The sequence below is a fragment of the Apteryx rowi genome, unplaced genomic scaffold (assembly GCF_003343035.1).
Source record: "Apteryx rowi isolate R43461 unplaced genomic scaffold, aptRow1 scaffold_10, whole genome shotgun sequence".
NCBI classification, from domain to species: domain Eukaryota; kingdom Metazoa; phylum Chordata; class Aves; order Apterygiformes; family Apterygidae; genus Apteryx; species Apteryx rowi.
In genome coordinates this window covers 6,210,666-6,226,954 of record NW_020447197.1, presented here as the reverse complement: position 1 = coordinate 6,226,954, position 16,289 = coordinate 6,210,666, and positions in this window count along the sequence as shown.

Genomic DNA, 16,289 nt, shown 5'->3' with positions numbered 1-16,289 from the left:
ACCTGAGCTCGGCCGCCCCGAGCGCCAGGAGCTCGGTCTTCTCCTTTTGGATGCACCCACCTGCTGCAGCATCTGGGACGCACCGCAGGACCAAACACCATCTCTCCGTGCGGGGACTGGCACTGCAGGGAGCCTCGAGCCTCGCTGGCTTTCCGGGCTGCAGCGGCCACAGGTAGCAATTTGCACTCATAAATCAGAACTAAAATTCTACCTTCTAATTTCTGCAAAAATACCGGGGGTAAATTCTTCTCTAATATAGAGAAATGCAAGGGCTGACCCTGCACGTTGAGATTCCCCGTTGGGAAGCTGCTCTTTACAGGCACAGGTCCTGTGCCCGTGATTTCGCTTTTCTCCATGCCCCGCGCTGATACTATTTATTTCCCATGCCATGCAATGTGTGTTTAAAAGGTCAGCCGAGAGTGAAGCTTCCCGAGTGTGACTTCTTTTCCAGTGCTGCTTTCAATATTTATCAGTCCTCGATAAAGGCATTGCCCAAACCTTCCCTGGCACTAACCTTTCCCCAAGCGCACAGCAGTCAAGAGTTTTGTGGGTTTGGGGATTTCATTGCAAACATTTAGCTCCGTCTATAATATATTCTAAGTATTTCCCAGAGACAGCAGCACTGTGCCTTTCCACCATGCCTCCATGGTACGGAGATAAGCGTTCTACAGAGAAGTAAACTACAAAGGCAATATTAAAGGATTTCTCTAAATCCACGCAGCAAATCAGTATCAGCGTCTGGGACCAAGGCAGGAGTTCCCGGTTGCCAGCTCCTCACTTACTCAACCAGCTGAATAATGAGCGCTCAGCTATGCTTTTTTACATAATTCTGGAAAAAAAAAAAAAAAGATCAGCTGTAACTTGTGGCTTGCCTCGCTCTAACCTCTGATCACAGTTTTCAACACCGACGGTGATGATTTGGTTAACAGGCGACATTTCGCAGGATCTGCAGAAGATGGATGCTCAGAAACGTGTACCAAGTCACCAGCTAAAGCCCTAGTCACCCCCCAAAATATAGTTATACTTAAAAGTGTTGACCTCTGCTCTTAGTTTTATATTGTCAGCCCATGACCTTACTCTTCACTACAATGAACTGTGGGAATCACCCGGCAGCCTCACATCCAATCTGTGTGCATTACTTTGAATATATTTTTGATATTCTCTGTCATGCTCCAAAAAGAGGCCAACAGCCAGGTTAGTTCCTGAAGATACAACGCACCTCTTGAGTTCATCATGAAAATGGAACAACGAGCCCTTCCGTAACCTTAACCTTATTTCTAGTAGTACGGCTTCCCCTTTGCTGACCTTCCTGAGCCTGTATTTAATCTATTTTAGCACTTTTCTCAAACAGAACTTTTTTTCTTCACAAACCAACTTGTTTTTGATGTGGGCTCAGAAGACTAATTGATAGCCTCCCCCGGGAAGCTTGCTTTAATGTTTGGAWGTACCCTCTCCCTCAAACATAATAAATTGCGGTCTTCTATCATTGCTTTGTCATGTGCGTAGCCAAGTTATGGGTTCTGGAAGAGACAGTAAACTTTACCTTTTTTTTTTTTTTGATTATGCCCTAGGGGAAAAATCTTTAAGACCCTGCACTCAGCTCCCACTTCCCTACTCGAGAAGTGTTGCAGAAGTACCTGTTCTTTGCAGTTCCATTTTTTAAAGATGTTTTCTGGGGTCCTTATTCAAAAAAGGAATGGAAACTTTGGTCCATATTTTTCAAAAACATCTTATTTGGGCCACTCAGCTTAGAAGTGATGAGGACCTCTCGTGATTTCAGAGCTAAACTTTAATGAGCTGGGAATTAAATGAAAATTAGCCACCAGCATTGCATAGGCCACCGGTCGGCTTTCACTCACCAGTCACTCAACTAGAAGAAAAGGTCAAAGACCCAAATATTATTAGCTTCTCCTTGAACCATGCAGCCTCCTGCCAAAACATACAACACTTGTTTACCCCCAAAACCTGAACCTGTTTATCTACAATTCCCCATTACAACCATGGCACCGTTTTAAGTTTACATTACAGTGTTTTAATTTTTTTCTAGAAGCAAGTCCCTGTGCTCACGCTGGTGACCCTGCCTGACCTGTAGAGCTCCTCTACTCTTTGGAGCATCTCCAGCCTCCATCGGCAACGACTCCAGCATCTCCCTCTTCCCGAATTCAGCAAATCACGGGATACAAATGGGGCTGTCTCCCCTATGTACCCAAAGTCTGTCCTTCCAGACTCTTCGCAGCATGTTGTTTAATCAGTGACTGTCATCCCAACTTTAAGTTTATGTTCCCAGGGTTGAACTTTTCTCTATTGATTTATGCTCTGGGCACTTTCATCCACTAGATTTAAGGGGGGGGGTTGCTGATGTTTACGTTGCAATAAACTATGGCTATAAAGATAAAAATTTCTAAATTAATGCTGTGGTTGATTTAGCAGGGGCCTGATCCTCTGGAGTCAATACGAATCTGGGAAGATTTCCAGTGGCCTCCTCGTACATCAGATCACAAGCCTGGATGTGGGTTTTTTCCCCCCATCTGATGGAAATTTCACTTTACAAATGTAGAGTGCAGCTTAAACTCAGCAGTTGCATTCCAGATAACCACTGAATTTACACCTCTATCAAGCGCATTCTCCACCTGGGAGTGGCGGTTCCCTAGCAATGCACAAGGACCCGAATCAAAGTCCATTAAAGCGACCAGGAACCGACTGCGGCAGGTTTTGGATGTTGCCTAAATGAACAATGGACCTGTCCGACAGGTCACGATATTCAGACAAAACTAAACAAAACCACCCAGACTCCATCAGAACCAATATTCTTCAAGCACAATTACAAACGCCAGCAAGCTCAAACAGTCAGAATATTTCAAACACAAGAAAAAGCAAAATGTCCAAACCCTTTTTTTTTTTTTTTTTTTTTAAAAAAAAAAAGCGCAGATATAATTTCATACTGTTCAGGCACATGTATAACAAATGTCTTAAACCTTTGTTACATGATTTATTCATCTCACAAAACTCTCATAACACTGACAAATATACACGGGGGCTCGGCATCAACTGATGCCGAGGGATTAATGCCACGCTGAGTGAAATATTCACTTATTCGGACATCAGACGTGTGTGTCTGCTAYGAGTCCCTGGGCCCATGAATCTGCTTTCTGAGCTTCTGTGAGCTTAGGCTATGAAAAAATGCACTGACTTTTAAGACAGTCACTGTAAAAATTAATACAACTATTTTTGCAGGAAATATGAATAATGGGAGTAATTTCATCAGATATGGTAACTCTTTCGTATGGCTACTGACATTGCTTTGAAGAAACATAGAAGATATCTGAAGTTAAGATTGCCTTTACTATTACTTACTTGTAAATAAACACATACAACCAAATCACTTTTTTGAACACTGACTACTTACTATCACCTGCAAAAAATGCTGACCATGTCACAGAAATATAAGATTCTTTAAATGTTATTTATCATGCTCACACAGCACCTGATAAATTCATAAGTTAGTTCTCCTAAGCAGTATAGAGCCAGGTGATAGCCAGGTCAAGAGATACCAAAGTTGCATTGCATCAGAGCTGCACAGCTAGTTCGGGAATTTCTGAATATTTGAGTTCTGTTTACTTACTACAAGGAGCTGCAAAATCAAGAACCAGAACCTAGTCCAAAAGGCAAACAACTTTTCATTAGAGAGCTTTAGGATTCCAGCTTTTTTTCTCAGACAACTCTTTATTCCCAGGAGTGCAGTGTCCCTATGGGGGCTCTCTCCACCCAGCCCAGCCCTGAGCTGGGAAACTCTGAAAACCGCTTTGTGGGGAACCATAAGTCCAAGATGTTCTTATGCCCTGATGTAACTATGAAGAGAGATGGGCAAGTGTGCAGAAGTCAACCCACTCAAAGTGCTTTACTTATAGGTGCTGAAGACCAGCCAGTAGTGAAAGTAAGAAACAGAAATTCTGTGCTTTAACAGCTTAACAGTGCTCATTCTTCTAACGTTTACCCACACGTGCCCATGCAAGCGTGCACATCACCTGCTTTGTATTTGCATATTTATATTTGCATATTTGTATTCCTTCAAAGACCGATGTATTATGCAGGACTGTGGATACTGGACAAAACTTAATAAAAATCAGAAGGTCATTGAATCCATTCTCCTGATACTGCAGTGAGGTTCTTCTGGGGGGGGGGGGGGGGGGGGGGGGGGGGGAGGTTGGATCTAAAACAGACTTGAAAAAAAATCTTTATATTTCTAGTTTTAACCAGTCCCAGCAGTCAAGGACCTGCAAATACACAGATGTTGCTTTCATTGACTTGCTAGCAGTCAATTTGGATTTTGCATTTTTCTTTTCTCTCCACAATACGGTCACTCAAGTTTTACCGTTACCTCATTATTTTCGATGCAGTTGGCATAACTTCTGGCTTTAGAGCTGCACGTCACAGGAAAAGCAAAGTAACTGCAATTTTCCTGAGGTTCTCCATTCACATTCTTCAATTTTTCTACAACTGTTACTTTCAGTGATGACAAGCGGAGTGTAACAAAGATTATGAATTCTGTTTTAGTTTACATTGGGAATAATCCAATGTAGTAAGAGAAGAAAAGTCAACGGACTGTCTGATCTTCATTCAAAAGGATTACACATTCACACGCACCCAGTGATTACATCTACACTTACTGGCAACAGAAGCTAAGTTTGGGAACTTTAAGCCCTTTGCTGGGGAAACCGCCTCTATTCCTTCCTTTAATACTTTATTCCTTTATTGATCACTCTTTCTCTGTTCCTTCCTTAGGGAAGTAAATTATTCAGATTACAGAACATGTAGTATCTTTTATTAGAACTGATACAGAGAGACAAAATTTCTCATCGTAGACAACCTTCATGTGCCTGAGAGCATGTTTCTTCTCACCATAATACCAGCCAGATTGAAGATATTATTTTTCCCTACAAAATTTACATGAACCGAAGTACATAAAACGTAATGTGTTTTAGCAGAACAAGATTCAAAAGATTGCTCATAGCTCTAACCCTACTTCTATTAGCAGAAAGCACTGTCAGAAAAAAGTGTTTCCTTCTTATTATTTTCAGAAAGCTCCTCTATGCCCCAAAAATGTATTATTAAGCTGCAAAGTGTGTTTTCTTAAGATGAAAACAACGTTAAACAGATTTGTTTGCAGCAACTTCCAAGTGATTTAATTATTTTCATCCACAAAACAATCATTAAAAAATAAGTTTGCGGATGTTGTTTTCCAATTAAAAGTAGACTTTTTTCAGCAGAAAGTTTATGAAGATGAAACATCTTCAGCAGTTACATCACTATCTTAACTGTTCAGAATTTTATTCTTTTCCATCAGGGCCTATCACGCTGTCATCTGAATATCCAGAGCTGTCAGTGATGCATATCATCATAGCTTAGTATTTTGATATTCATAATAATTCAATCCCTCGTTTGATTTAATTCTTACGTAATTCTTAAATCTCTTCACGAAAGCAAGGAAATACTCTATTTAAAGGATCACTGCATATGTTTAAAAAAAAAGTYACTAGTATCTGGACACCTACTAACACATATTACTCATAATATCTCATAATATCCTTATGAGATAGGAAAACAACAGCATTTTCCTACCAAAGACAGGGGATTCGGAACGGAAGCTGAGTTCCAGGTAAATTTAATTGATTTTAAACATCTAAATGTTTAGATGACACCATGACCCGAGGCTCCCGGGAAGATTCAGGGGTGCGCTAGACCTCTCCCCAGGCCCGTTCTGCTCTGCCCGAGACACCAACTGCTCAAGATGACCTTCCCTTCCCATATGCTCCTGGGGCACCTCGCGTCAGCCGGACAAGTCTGCACCCACGTGATTTACAACGGGAAGGGGACGACACGGACACTTTGTCAGAGGAAAACTGCCAGGYGCCTTCCATATCCCAGACAAGACCTACAACCAGTGGTGGACCTACAACTGTCCTTCCTTATTTGTTACTAAAACGTCCTGTCAAACTTCATGATCATTATTATGAAAGTAGGGTATGTTTTAAAGCCCAGAAGAAATGATTTTCTTCTCTAGGGTTTTACCACATCTCTATTACTCTGGCAGTAGTAATTCGGGTGGAAGGCTGCTCTTCTCCAAGGTCATACGCGTTGTGCCGTAATGGCAAGACATAACATAACACCCCTCGTTAGAGGGTGCAAAATCTGGGGAGGGGCTGAGCAGCAAGGAAGGGCTCCCCGACCCGGGAGAGCTGTCGGGAAGGTGCGTTCCCGTCCAAAAGACGGCAGCAGCCCCAGCGAGTGTCTTCCCCCTCGCTGCCTGCCTCCACGGCCAGCACAGCTGCAGCTCCGCCAGTCCAGATCCTGCATCTGCAGAGCCATATCCAACACTGCAGCACCTTTTTTTTTGTCCTTTTTTTGTTAATACCAGTGCTCAACTCCAAAGCTGTGCAGACCATCAGTGTTTTACAGCAGATAATTATTCTTTATAACTGACCTTTGAGACACCTTGCTTTCACGGGAGCCGCACGAGTCTGATCCCTGCAGGCTCCCAGCAGCGTACTCCGACAGACCGCCACCGGCCTTTTTGCTTAACAACTACCTTCAGGACTGGTTTAAGCAGGATTTGGTAAAGGAAAAGCTCAAGGAATTTGCGTCTGCCCCTTTCATTCCACACGCAAGGACAGGAGTGGGTTTCAGGTGGGCAGAGGGTTGCATGCAGAAATCCAGCAGAAGAAGAGTTTTTGCCAGGGATTAAGAGGCCACTTGATAGCAGCATCACCGCAGACCTGGACACAGCGACAGCTTCATCCCTTTGCCTTCCCACAGGAACAAACCAGCGAGGTGAAAAGGGAGAAAACCAGCGTGTATATGGTCAAACAYTCAGCGAGCGTTAAGTAATCCAAGAGCTTCGCCAGGCCAACATCAGTTCACGCTAGCTGAGAAGCTGGTTCGGTTCTTCATTTTTAGACTAGTTTAAAAAAGCCCTAAAGGCAGCGTGTAAAGCTCTCCAGAGGGTCCCAAGCATCCCTGAGCCACCACTCCGGCTCGGGGACACAGGCACTGCTGCACCACGAGGGTCAGAGACACACGACTGCCGCCAGCCCGGCCTCCGGCACGTAGCGCTCTAGGACACGTCGTTTATTTGGATGTCTATCTACAGTGACGACGTGCGCTTGCATACCTGACCTTCAAACCACACAGTTTCCCCTTCTAAACGCAAGGGCTGCATGCTTTCAACTGCGTTGAAGACATGCTTTTTTGTTTGGGGGCTTGTTTGGGGTTTTTYGGGAACAATATCGCAAGTCGGCAAGGTTTGTTACAGATTAAACACATCCTGTGGGAAAGCGATTACTACAGATAACAAGGAGATTTGCAAACTTCATTATTGTTCAGAGTTTCTGGGCTTTTTAGCAGAAGAGCTGCTTTGCTGAGGATGTGGGCATGTAGGCGTCCTCTTTAACGAGCAACGCTGGACAAACCTAATTCTCCAAACCTTCCAGCTCTCCAGATGCTCAGCAAAGCAGCAGCCATCTGAGCTTTGGGAAACACTGAGCTCAAATTCTTGCGCGTTGTGCTGAAAAAAGTTACCCATTTGAAAATGATGTGTCTACGCGTGCCCCAGAGACACCATATGTGAGTGGTTAGCATGACACTAGGCCTGCATGAGTTAATTAAAATAATAATAATAACAATAACTTTTCTGCTCCCCTTCCAGTCGTCTTCATTCAGGCAAATATGCTGAAATCACAAAAGATAGCAAAAGGTTTGCTTTAACCAGAAGATAGTATATGGATTCAGCATATTTTCTGCATAAAAATGATATTTGTATGGAAATGACCTTTTTTTTTTTAAACAGGCAGCTATATATCGCACAAAGGTTCACCGTAACATTTATGCAGAAGAGCCTGTGAAGTGCTTTCCCATAAGGTGCTTATTTTCTTTAGATGAAATAATAAGGCACAGCATAATCAAGAAGCTTAAAGGAAACACTCCGCTCAATATCATATATTCCAAACCCCCAGGTGCCTGTTTTCACTTCCTTTTTGTGTTTGTTTTCTGCCCTAAGGGAAGCAAAGGGCAGAAAAAGAGATGATCCACTCTCCCCCTTGCTTTGGGGCTTTTCCTTGAAGTGCAGCACAGTTAGGGTGTGTTATTCCAGCAAGTCCGAGGGCTAAGCCAGGTCCAACTTAAATCACCAGCAGAAAGCAAGAATAACCATCAGCAGCACAAAATCTACCCCCTTACCAACGTACAGCAGCTGCCTAAAGGTCTCCTTGACCCAAAGATGCTGCTATAGTCATAGAACACATAACGACTAAGTCATTTTTAGGCTCATTTTTATTATAAAATTACAATTTTAGTTAATCATTGCACAACTACAAGATCAGTTTAATGTCAGCATTTAAGGAAATACTCTGATTCAACCCCATTGAAGCCAAGTGCTAAATTTGCCCTGATATGAACAGTTTCAAACTGAGAAATTCTTTGAGCTTAGCATGAATTAAGGTAATATTTTTGTTCTCATGATGAAGTGAAATTATTTAAAATTGATTATAACCTAAAAGACACACCATGAACTAGGAAAAAAACCCAACAACACTGAGTTAAGGTTCTTGATTTAGAGCCTAACATCCTAACCCTAAATGGCAGCCCCAACATCACTTAGTCAAAGTAATGAGACTTTAAATAACTTACTCTTAGGGCAGGAACATCATCCTTTTTCACCTCTGTTTAGAAGTAGCTAGGACATCACAGCAACCAGAAAAATTACTAGTGAGGATGTTTTATCATCAAAACACTGTGAACATAACAGGAGAGACTCCCAAAGCACAACCCAGGCAGCAAGCAAACTCCCTGGCCTTTAAAACCAGCCCCTGAGTCATTTGGACACCGCTTCAACTCACAAACGTAGAACAGCTGTGGAACAGCTAATGACTCACTYGGAGTCCTCCGGAAGAGCAAAAACCTTCCAATCTTGTGCTCAACCATGACGCAACACTCCTCTCTGCATATAAAAGACAATTTAAAGTATTTGTGCCAGTGTGATATTAATGAAAGAAGCTTTCTGGGGGGGCTTAAAGAAAAGGATACGTTGTTGAAATGTTTTTTCCCATAGTTGCATGACTATTTATGTAGAGAAATATAAATTTATATAAATGTATACATATATATAGATATACATTATAGGCATATACATACATACATATATACACACAGAGATATATACACATACACAGATTTGTATATACATATATATAACTATATATACACACAAACACACACACACTGCTTTCTTATTTTTTTAGCTAGACATAGTTATAAATTCTCCCTCCTCACAAAGAGCCAAGATGATCGGAGTTGCCCCTGCTGAACTCCTTATGGTTTTCTTTCTCTCCYGAACAAAATATAATACTCATTATTCCACAATTCTGGTTCCTGAGAAACTTGGCAACGTTTCTGAATGATTCAGATGTAGCAATTTCTCCTGCGTTGCCTCAAGTAACTTATTCTGGGAGACGCGACGTGTTGCTGAGATTAARAGTCCACAAGGCTAACGTGTCTGCGCGTGCCTCCGCCGACCTGCGTGGCAGACGTAGGCCTTCGTGCAGAGACCTTGTAACTCAACAACCAAAACGCCCGTATTTTCTAATAACGGTCCAAAGCAAGCCATGTACCTGCATCTCCCAGAACTTTTTGAAAGCTGATTTCTACACGTCGACGTGCCAGCATGTACACGTATAAATACATACACACACAGTATATATGTATACCCTGCACATACTTATGGTATCGCTTCCATTATACACACGAGCTGCTCTGTTCCCCTAGGAGCAGCGATGCAGGAGGCATTTGTCACTGCTTCGAGCCAACAGCAGCTAATCTCCGGTCGTTGCCAGCAGAGCATCTTTGCTCTATCCCTGACGCACAGCTGGTAGGGATCCACCCGATGGGGTTTTGGGCTGGGAAGGCTTTAACGGGCTGGGGCTGGGCTGTAGGGGCTGCCGAAGCGCGAGGCACGCAAGATGCCCCCGGCTAGCCTCGGGAGGCTGCGTACAGAGCCGATTTACCGGCCGGCTTTCCAGGYGGTGCATCGTACAGAATGAAGTCTCGAGGGGCAAAGCACCACTCCGCAGAGAAACCCAACAGAGACAACCATATTTTCAGCTGATCTCCGTTTCACGCCCGTGTTAAATGTGCAAACTCAGGCGTCAGACTTGCTGCCAGCCAAACGACTATCTGTGCAGGCAGGTAGGTAAAAGCAATATTTGGGACGCCAGCAAGCTGGAGGCTGGTTGAAAACTTGGGCCAAATGTAGGAGAAACGGGATGCTGTGAGATCTTTGTCTACCTGCTCTAAAAATAGAGGTTTCAAAGAGAATTCTGGGCTGCTCTTGACTTTTTCTCCCCTAGCCAGTTCCCGAGCTTCAGCTGCCAGTTTGCGTTGGGTTCACCCCGGCCCAGCTCCCGCTCAACGCAGCTCCTGGTGAAGCTGACGCCATCCCCATCCCTTCCCTCCACATCGCTGGCCGCAGGGTCACGGCCCGTCAGCGTGCACAGGGAGAGGACTTTTTTCTTTTATTTAGTTACATCGAGTCCTTACTTTGTTGGTTTAAAACTGAAGGGGAGAATTAAACACAGACTGAACGATGACCGAACCTTTGCCAAAATCAATGCCTTTGGTTACGCTCAGTGAAGGCTGCAGAACTAGGCACCGATAGCTATGACTTGCCCCTTTTTGAAGAACATACTAATATAAACTGGATCTAAAAAATATATATCTCTACTTGCCATATTTCTTTGATTGCAATACTATCCACTTTCCAAAGCAGCCAGGTTTTGGGGGTCACTGCAAGAAAACATAACAGAAGTGATGCCACAAGAAACGACGCTCTCTAATTGCTTGCATTACATATCTTTTTCAGCAGCACTTTTATGGAGACTGACCAGACATGCCCTGGCACAGCAGCTTCAGCAACACCACCGAAACTCTGCACCAGTTTCCTAAAGCGCACTTCTAAAAAGGTCAGCTTCCCAGAAACACGAGCCCAGGACCAGCTGGCCATGTCTGACCCTGTAATCTTGCTACCGGGAGCTTCTGATGCCCGCCTTTGAGCCTCATCATCTTGGGCACGCTCCAAAACGAGAGGACAGAGCAGAGCGAACACGTTTCCCCTCTGCTCCCAAGCAGCAGGAGCAGCAACAGAGCAACCCCTATGCTCTGTTGACCACAGGTCCTCCGTTCTCCAAAGAAAAGGATAAACAGAATTGCATTTGAAAGTCTTATTAAAAAAGTATTCTTTGATGTGAATTTTCACATTGCAATGGTTTCCTCTTTCCAGTGATATTCCGAATAAAATCAAACCAAAACCAAACAACTACCAAACAAGCAAACCACAACTAGCTTTGATTTCCAAACCCAAAATCTCCCAAGTTCAATGACAGATTTTAGTTCAAGGATTGTCCAGATAATGCACATWTAAGAGACCAGAAATAAAACCAAAGGCTTACATAGCCTGACGGAAAACTCATCTCCATTTAGGACAGCTACTCTTGTGAGAGACTGATTTAATTTTGAACATATATGGTTAGAGAGACTATTAACAAATTCCTATCTACAGCTCCTTAACAAATAAAATAGCTACTGCCTCCAAAAAGGCAAGGTAAAGGTGAACAAAACAAGAAAAAAACCAATCTCACATAATCAATACACTAATGTCACTTTAACATTTGGGGCAAAGTCATTCACTGCACTTGCGAYGGTCTCTGCAGGACGAAGACTCCCAACCCTTTTTGTTTGGATTACTGTTTTGAACAGAGGCCCCCGCTGGCAGCGGTGACAGGTCCCACTGCCAGCCGAAGTGACAGCAGTGCTGTCACAGGGGCAGCAAGTCTCAGGCCTATGCCAGCCACATAGAGATTTATCGCAATTTAGGAACCCCTGCTCTAAATTACTCAAAATTGCAAAATCTGCAGAGCGACAAAGCGCCTCCCTCGCCTGCATCGTGCCAAACTGCCCCGCCGTGCGCCACGGCTAGGCTGTTCCTCTACAGGCAGCAGTACCTGGATTCCCCCACACGGAGAGCCTGGACCCGTGGTTAACCTAAAACACTCCTCCCGAATTCACAGACTATAAGGATGTTCTTGAGAGATTTAGAAAATTCTCGTAGAAAAATAAGAATGTTTTAAAAAGTAAATGGACATTAAACTTTYGATATGTGATATATGACCAACATTTTATGTTGTGCTACACCCTCTATTATTATCTGCTCTTATTAAGGCACCCAGCATCTTAGTATTGCATATACATTCTTCATAATGTCTAAAAACAGTCACACATTTAAGATGAAGATCCTTAACATTCAAAAACCCAAAGACTGATGCAGCATCCACAGAGATTACCCAATATGACAACCAGAAAGGGAATTCCCATAGCAATTCCGATGGCTCAATTCCTGTGAGCCTTCTCCCATCCTTTCTCCACAAAAACGAATGATCTGACACTGTTCAGCAAACCACCACAATATTGACCAATTTAACAGAGAAAATCCCACCACAGAGAAACCTTTCCAAACACTTTCCCAGTGACCAAAGATAAGGTACAATATTTCACCCCGATATCCTTCTAGTGAACACCACGTGTAGGAAAACTAGTTCAGGGCAGCAAATACTAAACAAAGCAAAAACAACAACAACAAAAAAAAAACACAAAAAAAGAAACCACCACCCCCAGAACCTAAACCTAAATGTTTATTCATTGAAAATAAAAGTACAGAATTTTAAAAGAGGTGGAAAACTATAAGGGTCAAACAAAAGAGATTTTAAAAAACTATAACAAACGCAATTGCCAGTTCCATGTTAATGTTTCTGCTTTTCAAGGAAAAGATAATATTAACAAGATATTTCCAATTCTTATATTAACAATCTTGCTGACTAATTAGCTGATGACATTAGATCTAAACTCCTGCCCTAATTTCCACTTTTCTTGAATCTGTGGAGACACACAGATGTTTATCTTCATGTAAATGCTCTTATTTTCAAACAAAAAGTGATAGTGATAGTTTGACCAATTTGTGGCTTGCAACAAAGGTCAACCAACAAAGTTATTAAATTGGTAACAAAGCAATTTTCTCTGTACGATTACTCATCATATTCTGAAATAGTCCTGTGGAGTGCTCGCTTCAAAATACTTGAGTCCACTGAATATATATTGTAATTTTCTGAGTAGATCAGACCTTGCTCTTCGTTCAGGTCTATGGACTAAAACTGGGGAATAATTTGATTCATGCAGAACTGAACTTGCTGGGTATTTCATCACTGGTTTCAACCGGAGCAGAATTAGGTTTTTGCACTGGGACTTGTTCCACCTGCACTGTGATAAATGGGCTTCTCCCACTAACCTGAGCAGGCTTGGAATCAGGGCTTAGTTATATTTGCCAGAATAACGTGGAACTTTTTCAAGAGATGGGAAAAAGATATATTTCCACTCCCATCAGATTCACGGAGAATTAAAAACAGCATTTTTTGGACAAAGAGCTGTTGTTAATATGAAATAGCTGTGAAAATGCACGTTGGGCAAATTTATTCTACATTTCTCCCATGGAAACTATTGTGTCATACTGTATAACCCCTACACAAATTCACTGTGGAACTCAGATATGAAGAAGTCAGATTTAGAATCAGCTCTGGGACAACTCAGAAAATAGGAATAGGCAATGCCCAGCAGTCTGATTTCTAAGAGTGCAAACAAATCCATGTGATACTGGCAAATGCCCTTGGAGGCACCGCACTTCTGGAACAAGTTCACACCTACGTGATTGGAAGCGGCTGGAGAGCTGCCAGAAGTCATATCCAACGGTTGAGTAATATAGACATGCAATGAACTCCCAAACTTCCAGCCAAATTCTGCACACCTTATTCACGTGAACATTTCTGCTATACTTAAGGCCAAGTCCTCACATCTTACTTAAGTGAACAGCTCAACTTCATTTGAAGCAGGTACTTGAGTAAAGTAGAAGCAACGTAGCACTCCTGAGCTACTGCTTGCATACATCAGTGTTTCAGAAACCCAGAACATTGCATATCGGCATTTTGTAGAGACTTTTCTCTCATGTTGCTGTGTGTGTTTACAGCACAGAACACAAGTTGGCCACAACTCTACATTTCCAACTTAAAAACAAATCAGCAGTGATGATAAGCACAAAAACGTTCTTTCTCTGGAGAGAACTCTGACAAAATCTTGCGCTGTAATGGCTAAACTCAAGTCTACTGAATCGCTTAATAAATGACCCCTCTGTAATATTCACTGACTGTAGCAGCACAGTTATTGGCTTGCTGGGACAGACTTTCAGAGACAGAACACTTTCCAGAGGTCAGATTTAACATTAGGAGAGCTGTTATTCATACCATAAAAATTAGCATCCTTTTTTCACTGTTAATACAGTGAAGAGATCCATGGAACAATTTCTAAGTCTCTGACAAGTCTTTTAAACCAGATACAAACACGCTGTTTACATCAATGACAATATCCAGGAAGCACAAAGAGCACTGATAATTGAACACCATATTATTCTTTCTTTTTTCCTATGTCGAGTCACGATAGGATATATCTGGGACTTACCTGGCCTTTTTTCCTTTTCCACCTGTAGGAAGAACTTCAGTATAGCGAGTCAGAGAATAAAAATAAACACATGATGAACGATTCACTACAAGGTAATGAGCACCATGTGCTGAAACAGATATCACCTACTTGACAAACAACCATGAAGTAAGCTAAAAAATATTTATTGATTTAAAATAGCATCCCATTAAAGAGCTCCAAAGTGAATGTGGATCATTTGACTTTATTCAAATCCTTCCCAGTATTACTAATGCTGCCAATAATACTGCTGATAATGATAATAATCCCTATCAGTTAGGTGTTGCCCAGGCCGAAGCACGTCACTCGTCACGGATCAGAGATGATGGATCCACTTTTGCTTCCTGCAGTGGAAAGTAATGCTACCACCCTCTCAGCCTCCGCTCAGCACTATGAGATGGCAAACCAGAACTCATCGCAATACACATTACATATAACAGTTAAATATTCTGAACATTTCCAGAGGTAATCATCCCCAAAAGACTCCAGTGAGTTCCCAATGCACAAGGAAAAGGAAGTTTCCTACACAAGGAAAGAAAAATAACTCAATGTAAGCCAAAAATTATCTTTTAATACAAAATTCCATTCTCATAAAACAAAGTTATTTCCACTGAATAAATAGATTTCCCCACCCTTTGCAGGTGAGATTGCTACCTATAGTTATGTTGAAATGCTCTTGCCTTCCTGGAGTTTAAATAAGACACAAACATTATTTATAACTGGCTTTACTATGTTTTGATACAGCATATGAACACTTGGAGATCTGTTGACATTGCCAAATGTCTACAGAATCACTCTCACTAGGGTTTGTACTTTAACCTGATTTATATAACTCCACGCATTGCCTGCGTGTAGTGTTATCAATGTAATTATAATGATTATCATATGAAGGATCTGGCCTTTGCACTTTGATGTTTATTATTTTTTTAATACGTGCATGCTTTTCTAATACCCATTGGGAAAAAAAAGATTAGTGCTGAATGCATTTGTCATAAACCACTATCAACCCAACAGAGTGATCTGGGAACTTCAGATGCATACTATTTTTACCAACAATACAGAGCTGATGCTGGATGTACAGACATTGGGAACTGCCCCTCCATCTCATAATACATTAGCTACTACCAAAACTCAGGAAATTATTTCTGTTCTGCGGCACCCAGATGCCTTTCCAAGACAAATAGACAAAAAAGCCTGCAATAAGCATACTTGCTGAAGCTATAAATAGGGACACTTGGGGTGAAAACAAGCATTCATGTTTTCATCCCCATCAAAAAGCATTGTGCGGGGTGAACTCAAGTTGTCACACAAGAGGAAGGAAGGCTCGCCGGGTCCGATGCGACACCGCACCGTGCGCAAAAACCGGCTCTGCCCCGCTCCGAAAAGGTGCAAGCGCTTCTTAGTCGCCTAACGACAACCAGAAGAAGCGCCCGAAGAAGTGGGGGTACCTTTTTTAACGCGGCGGAAACATTTTGCAAATCACCTGGGTGAAGTCCGGATAGAACTATTCCTGTAAGACAAATTATATACCTATATTTGGAGATATATATATTTGGAGATATATATATATATGAGAGATATATATGTGGTGTATATGATATATATATATCATATACTCATATATTCATACATATATATGATATTTCTATACAAAACGCTTCACGTGG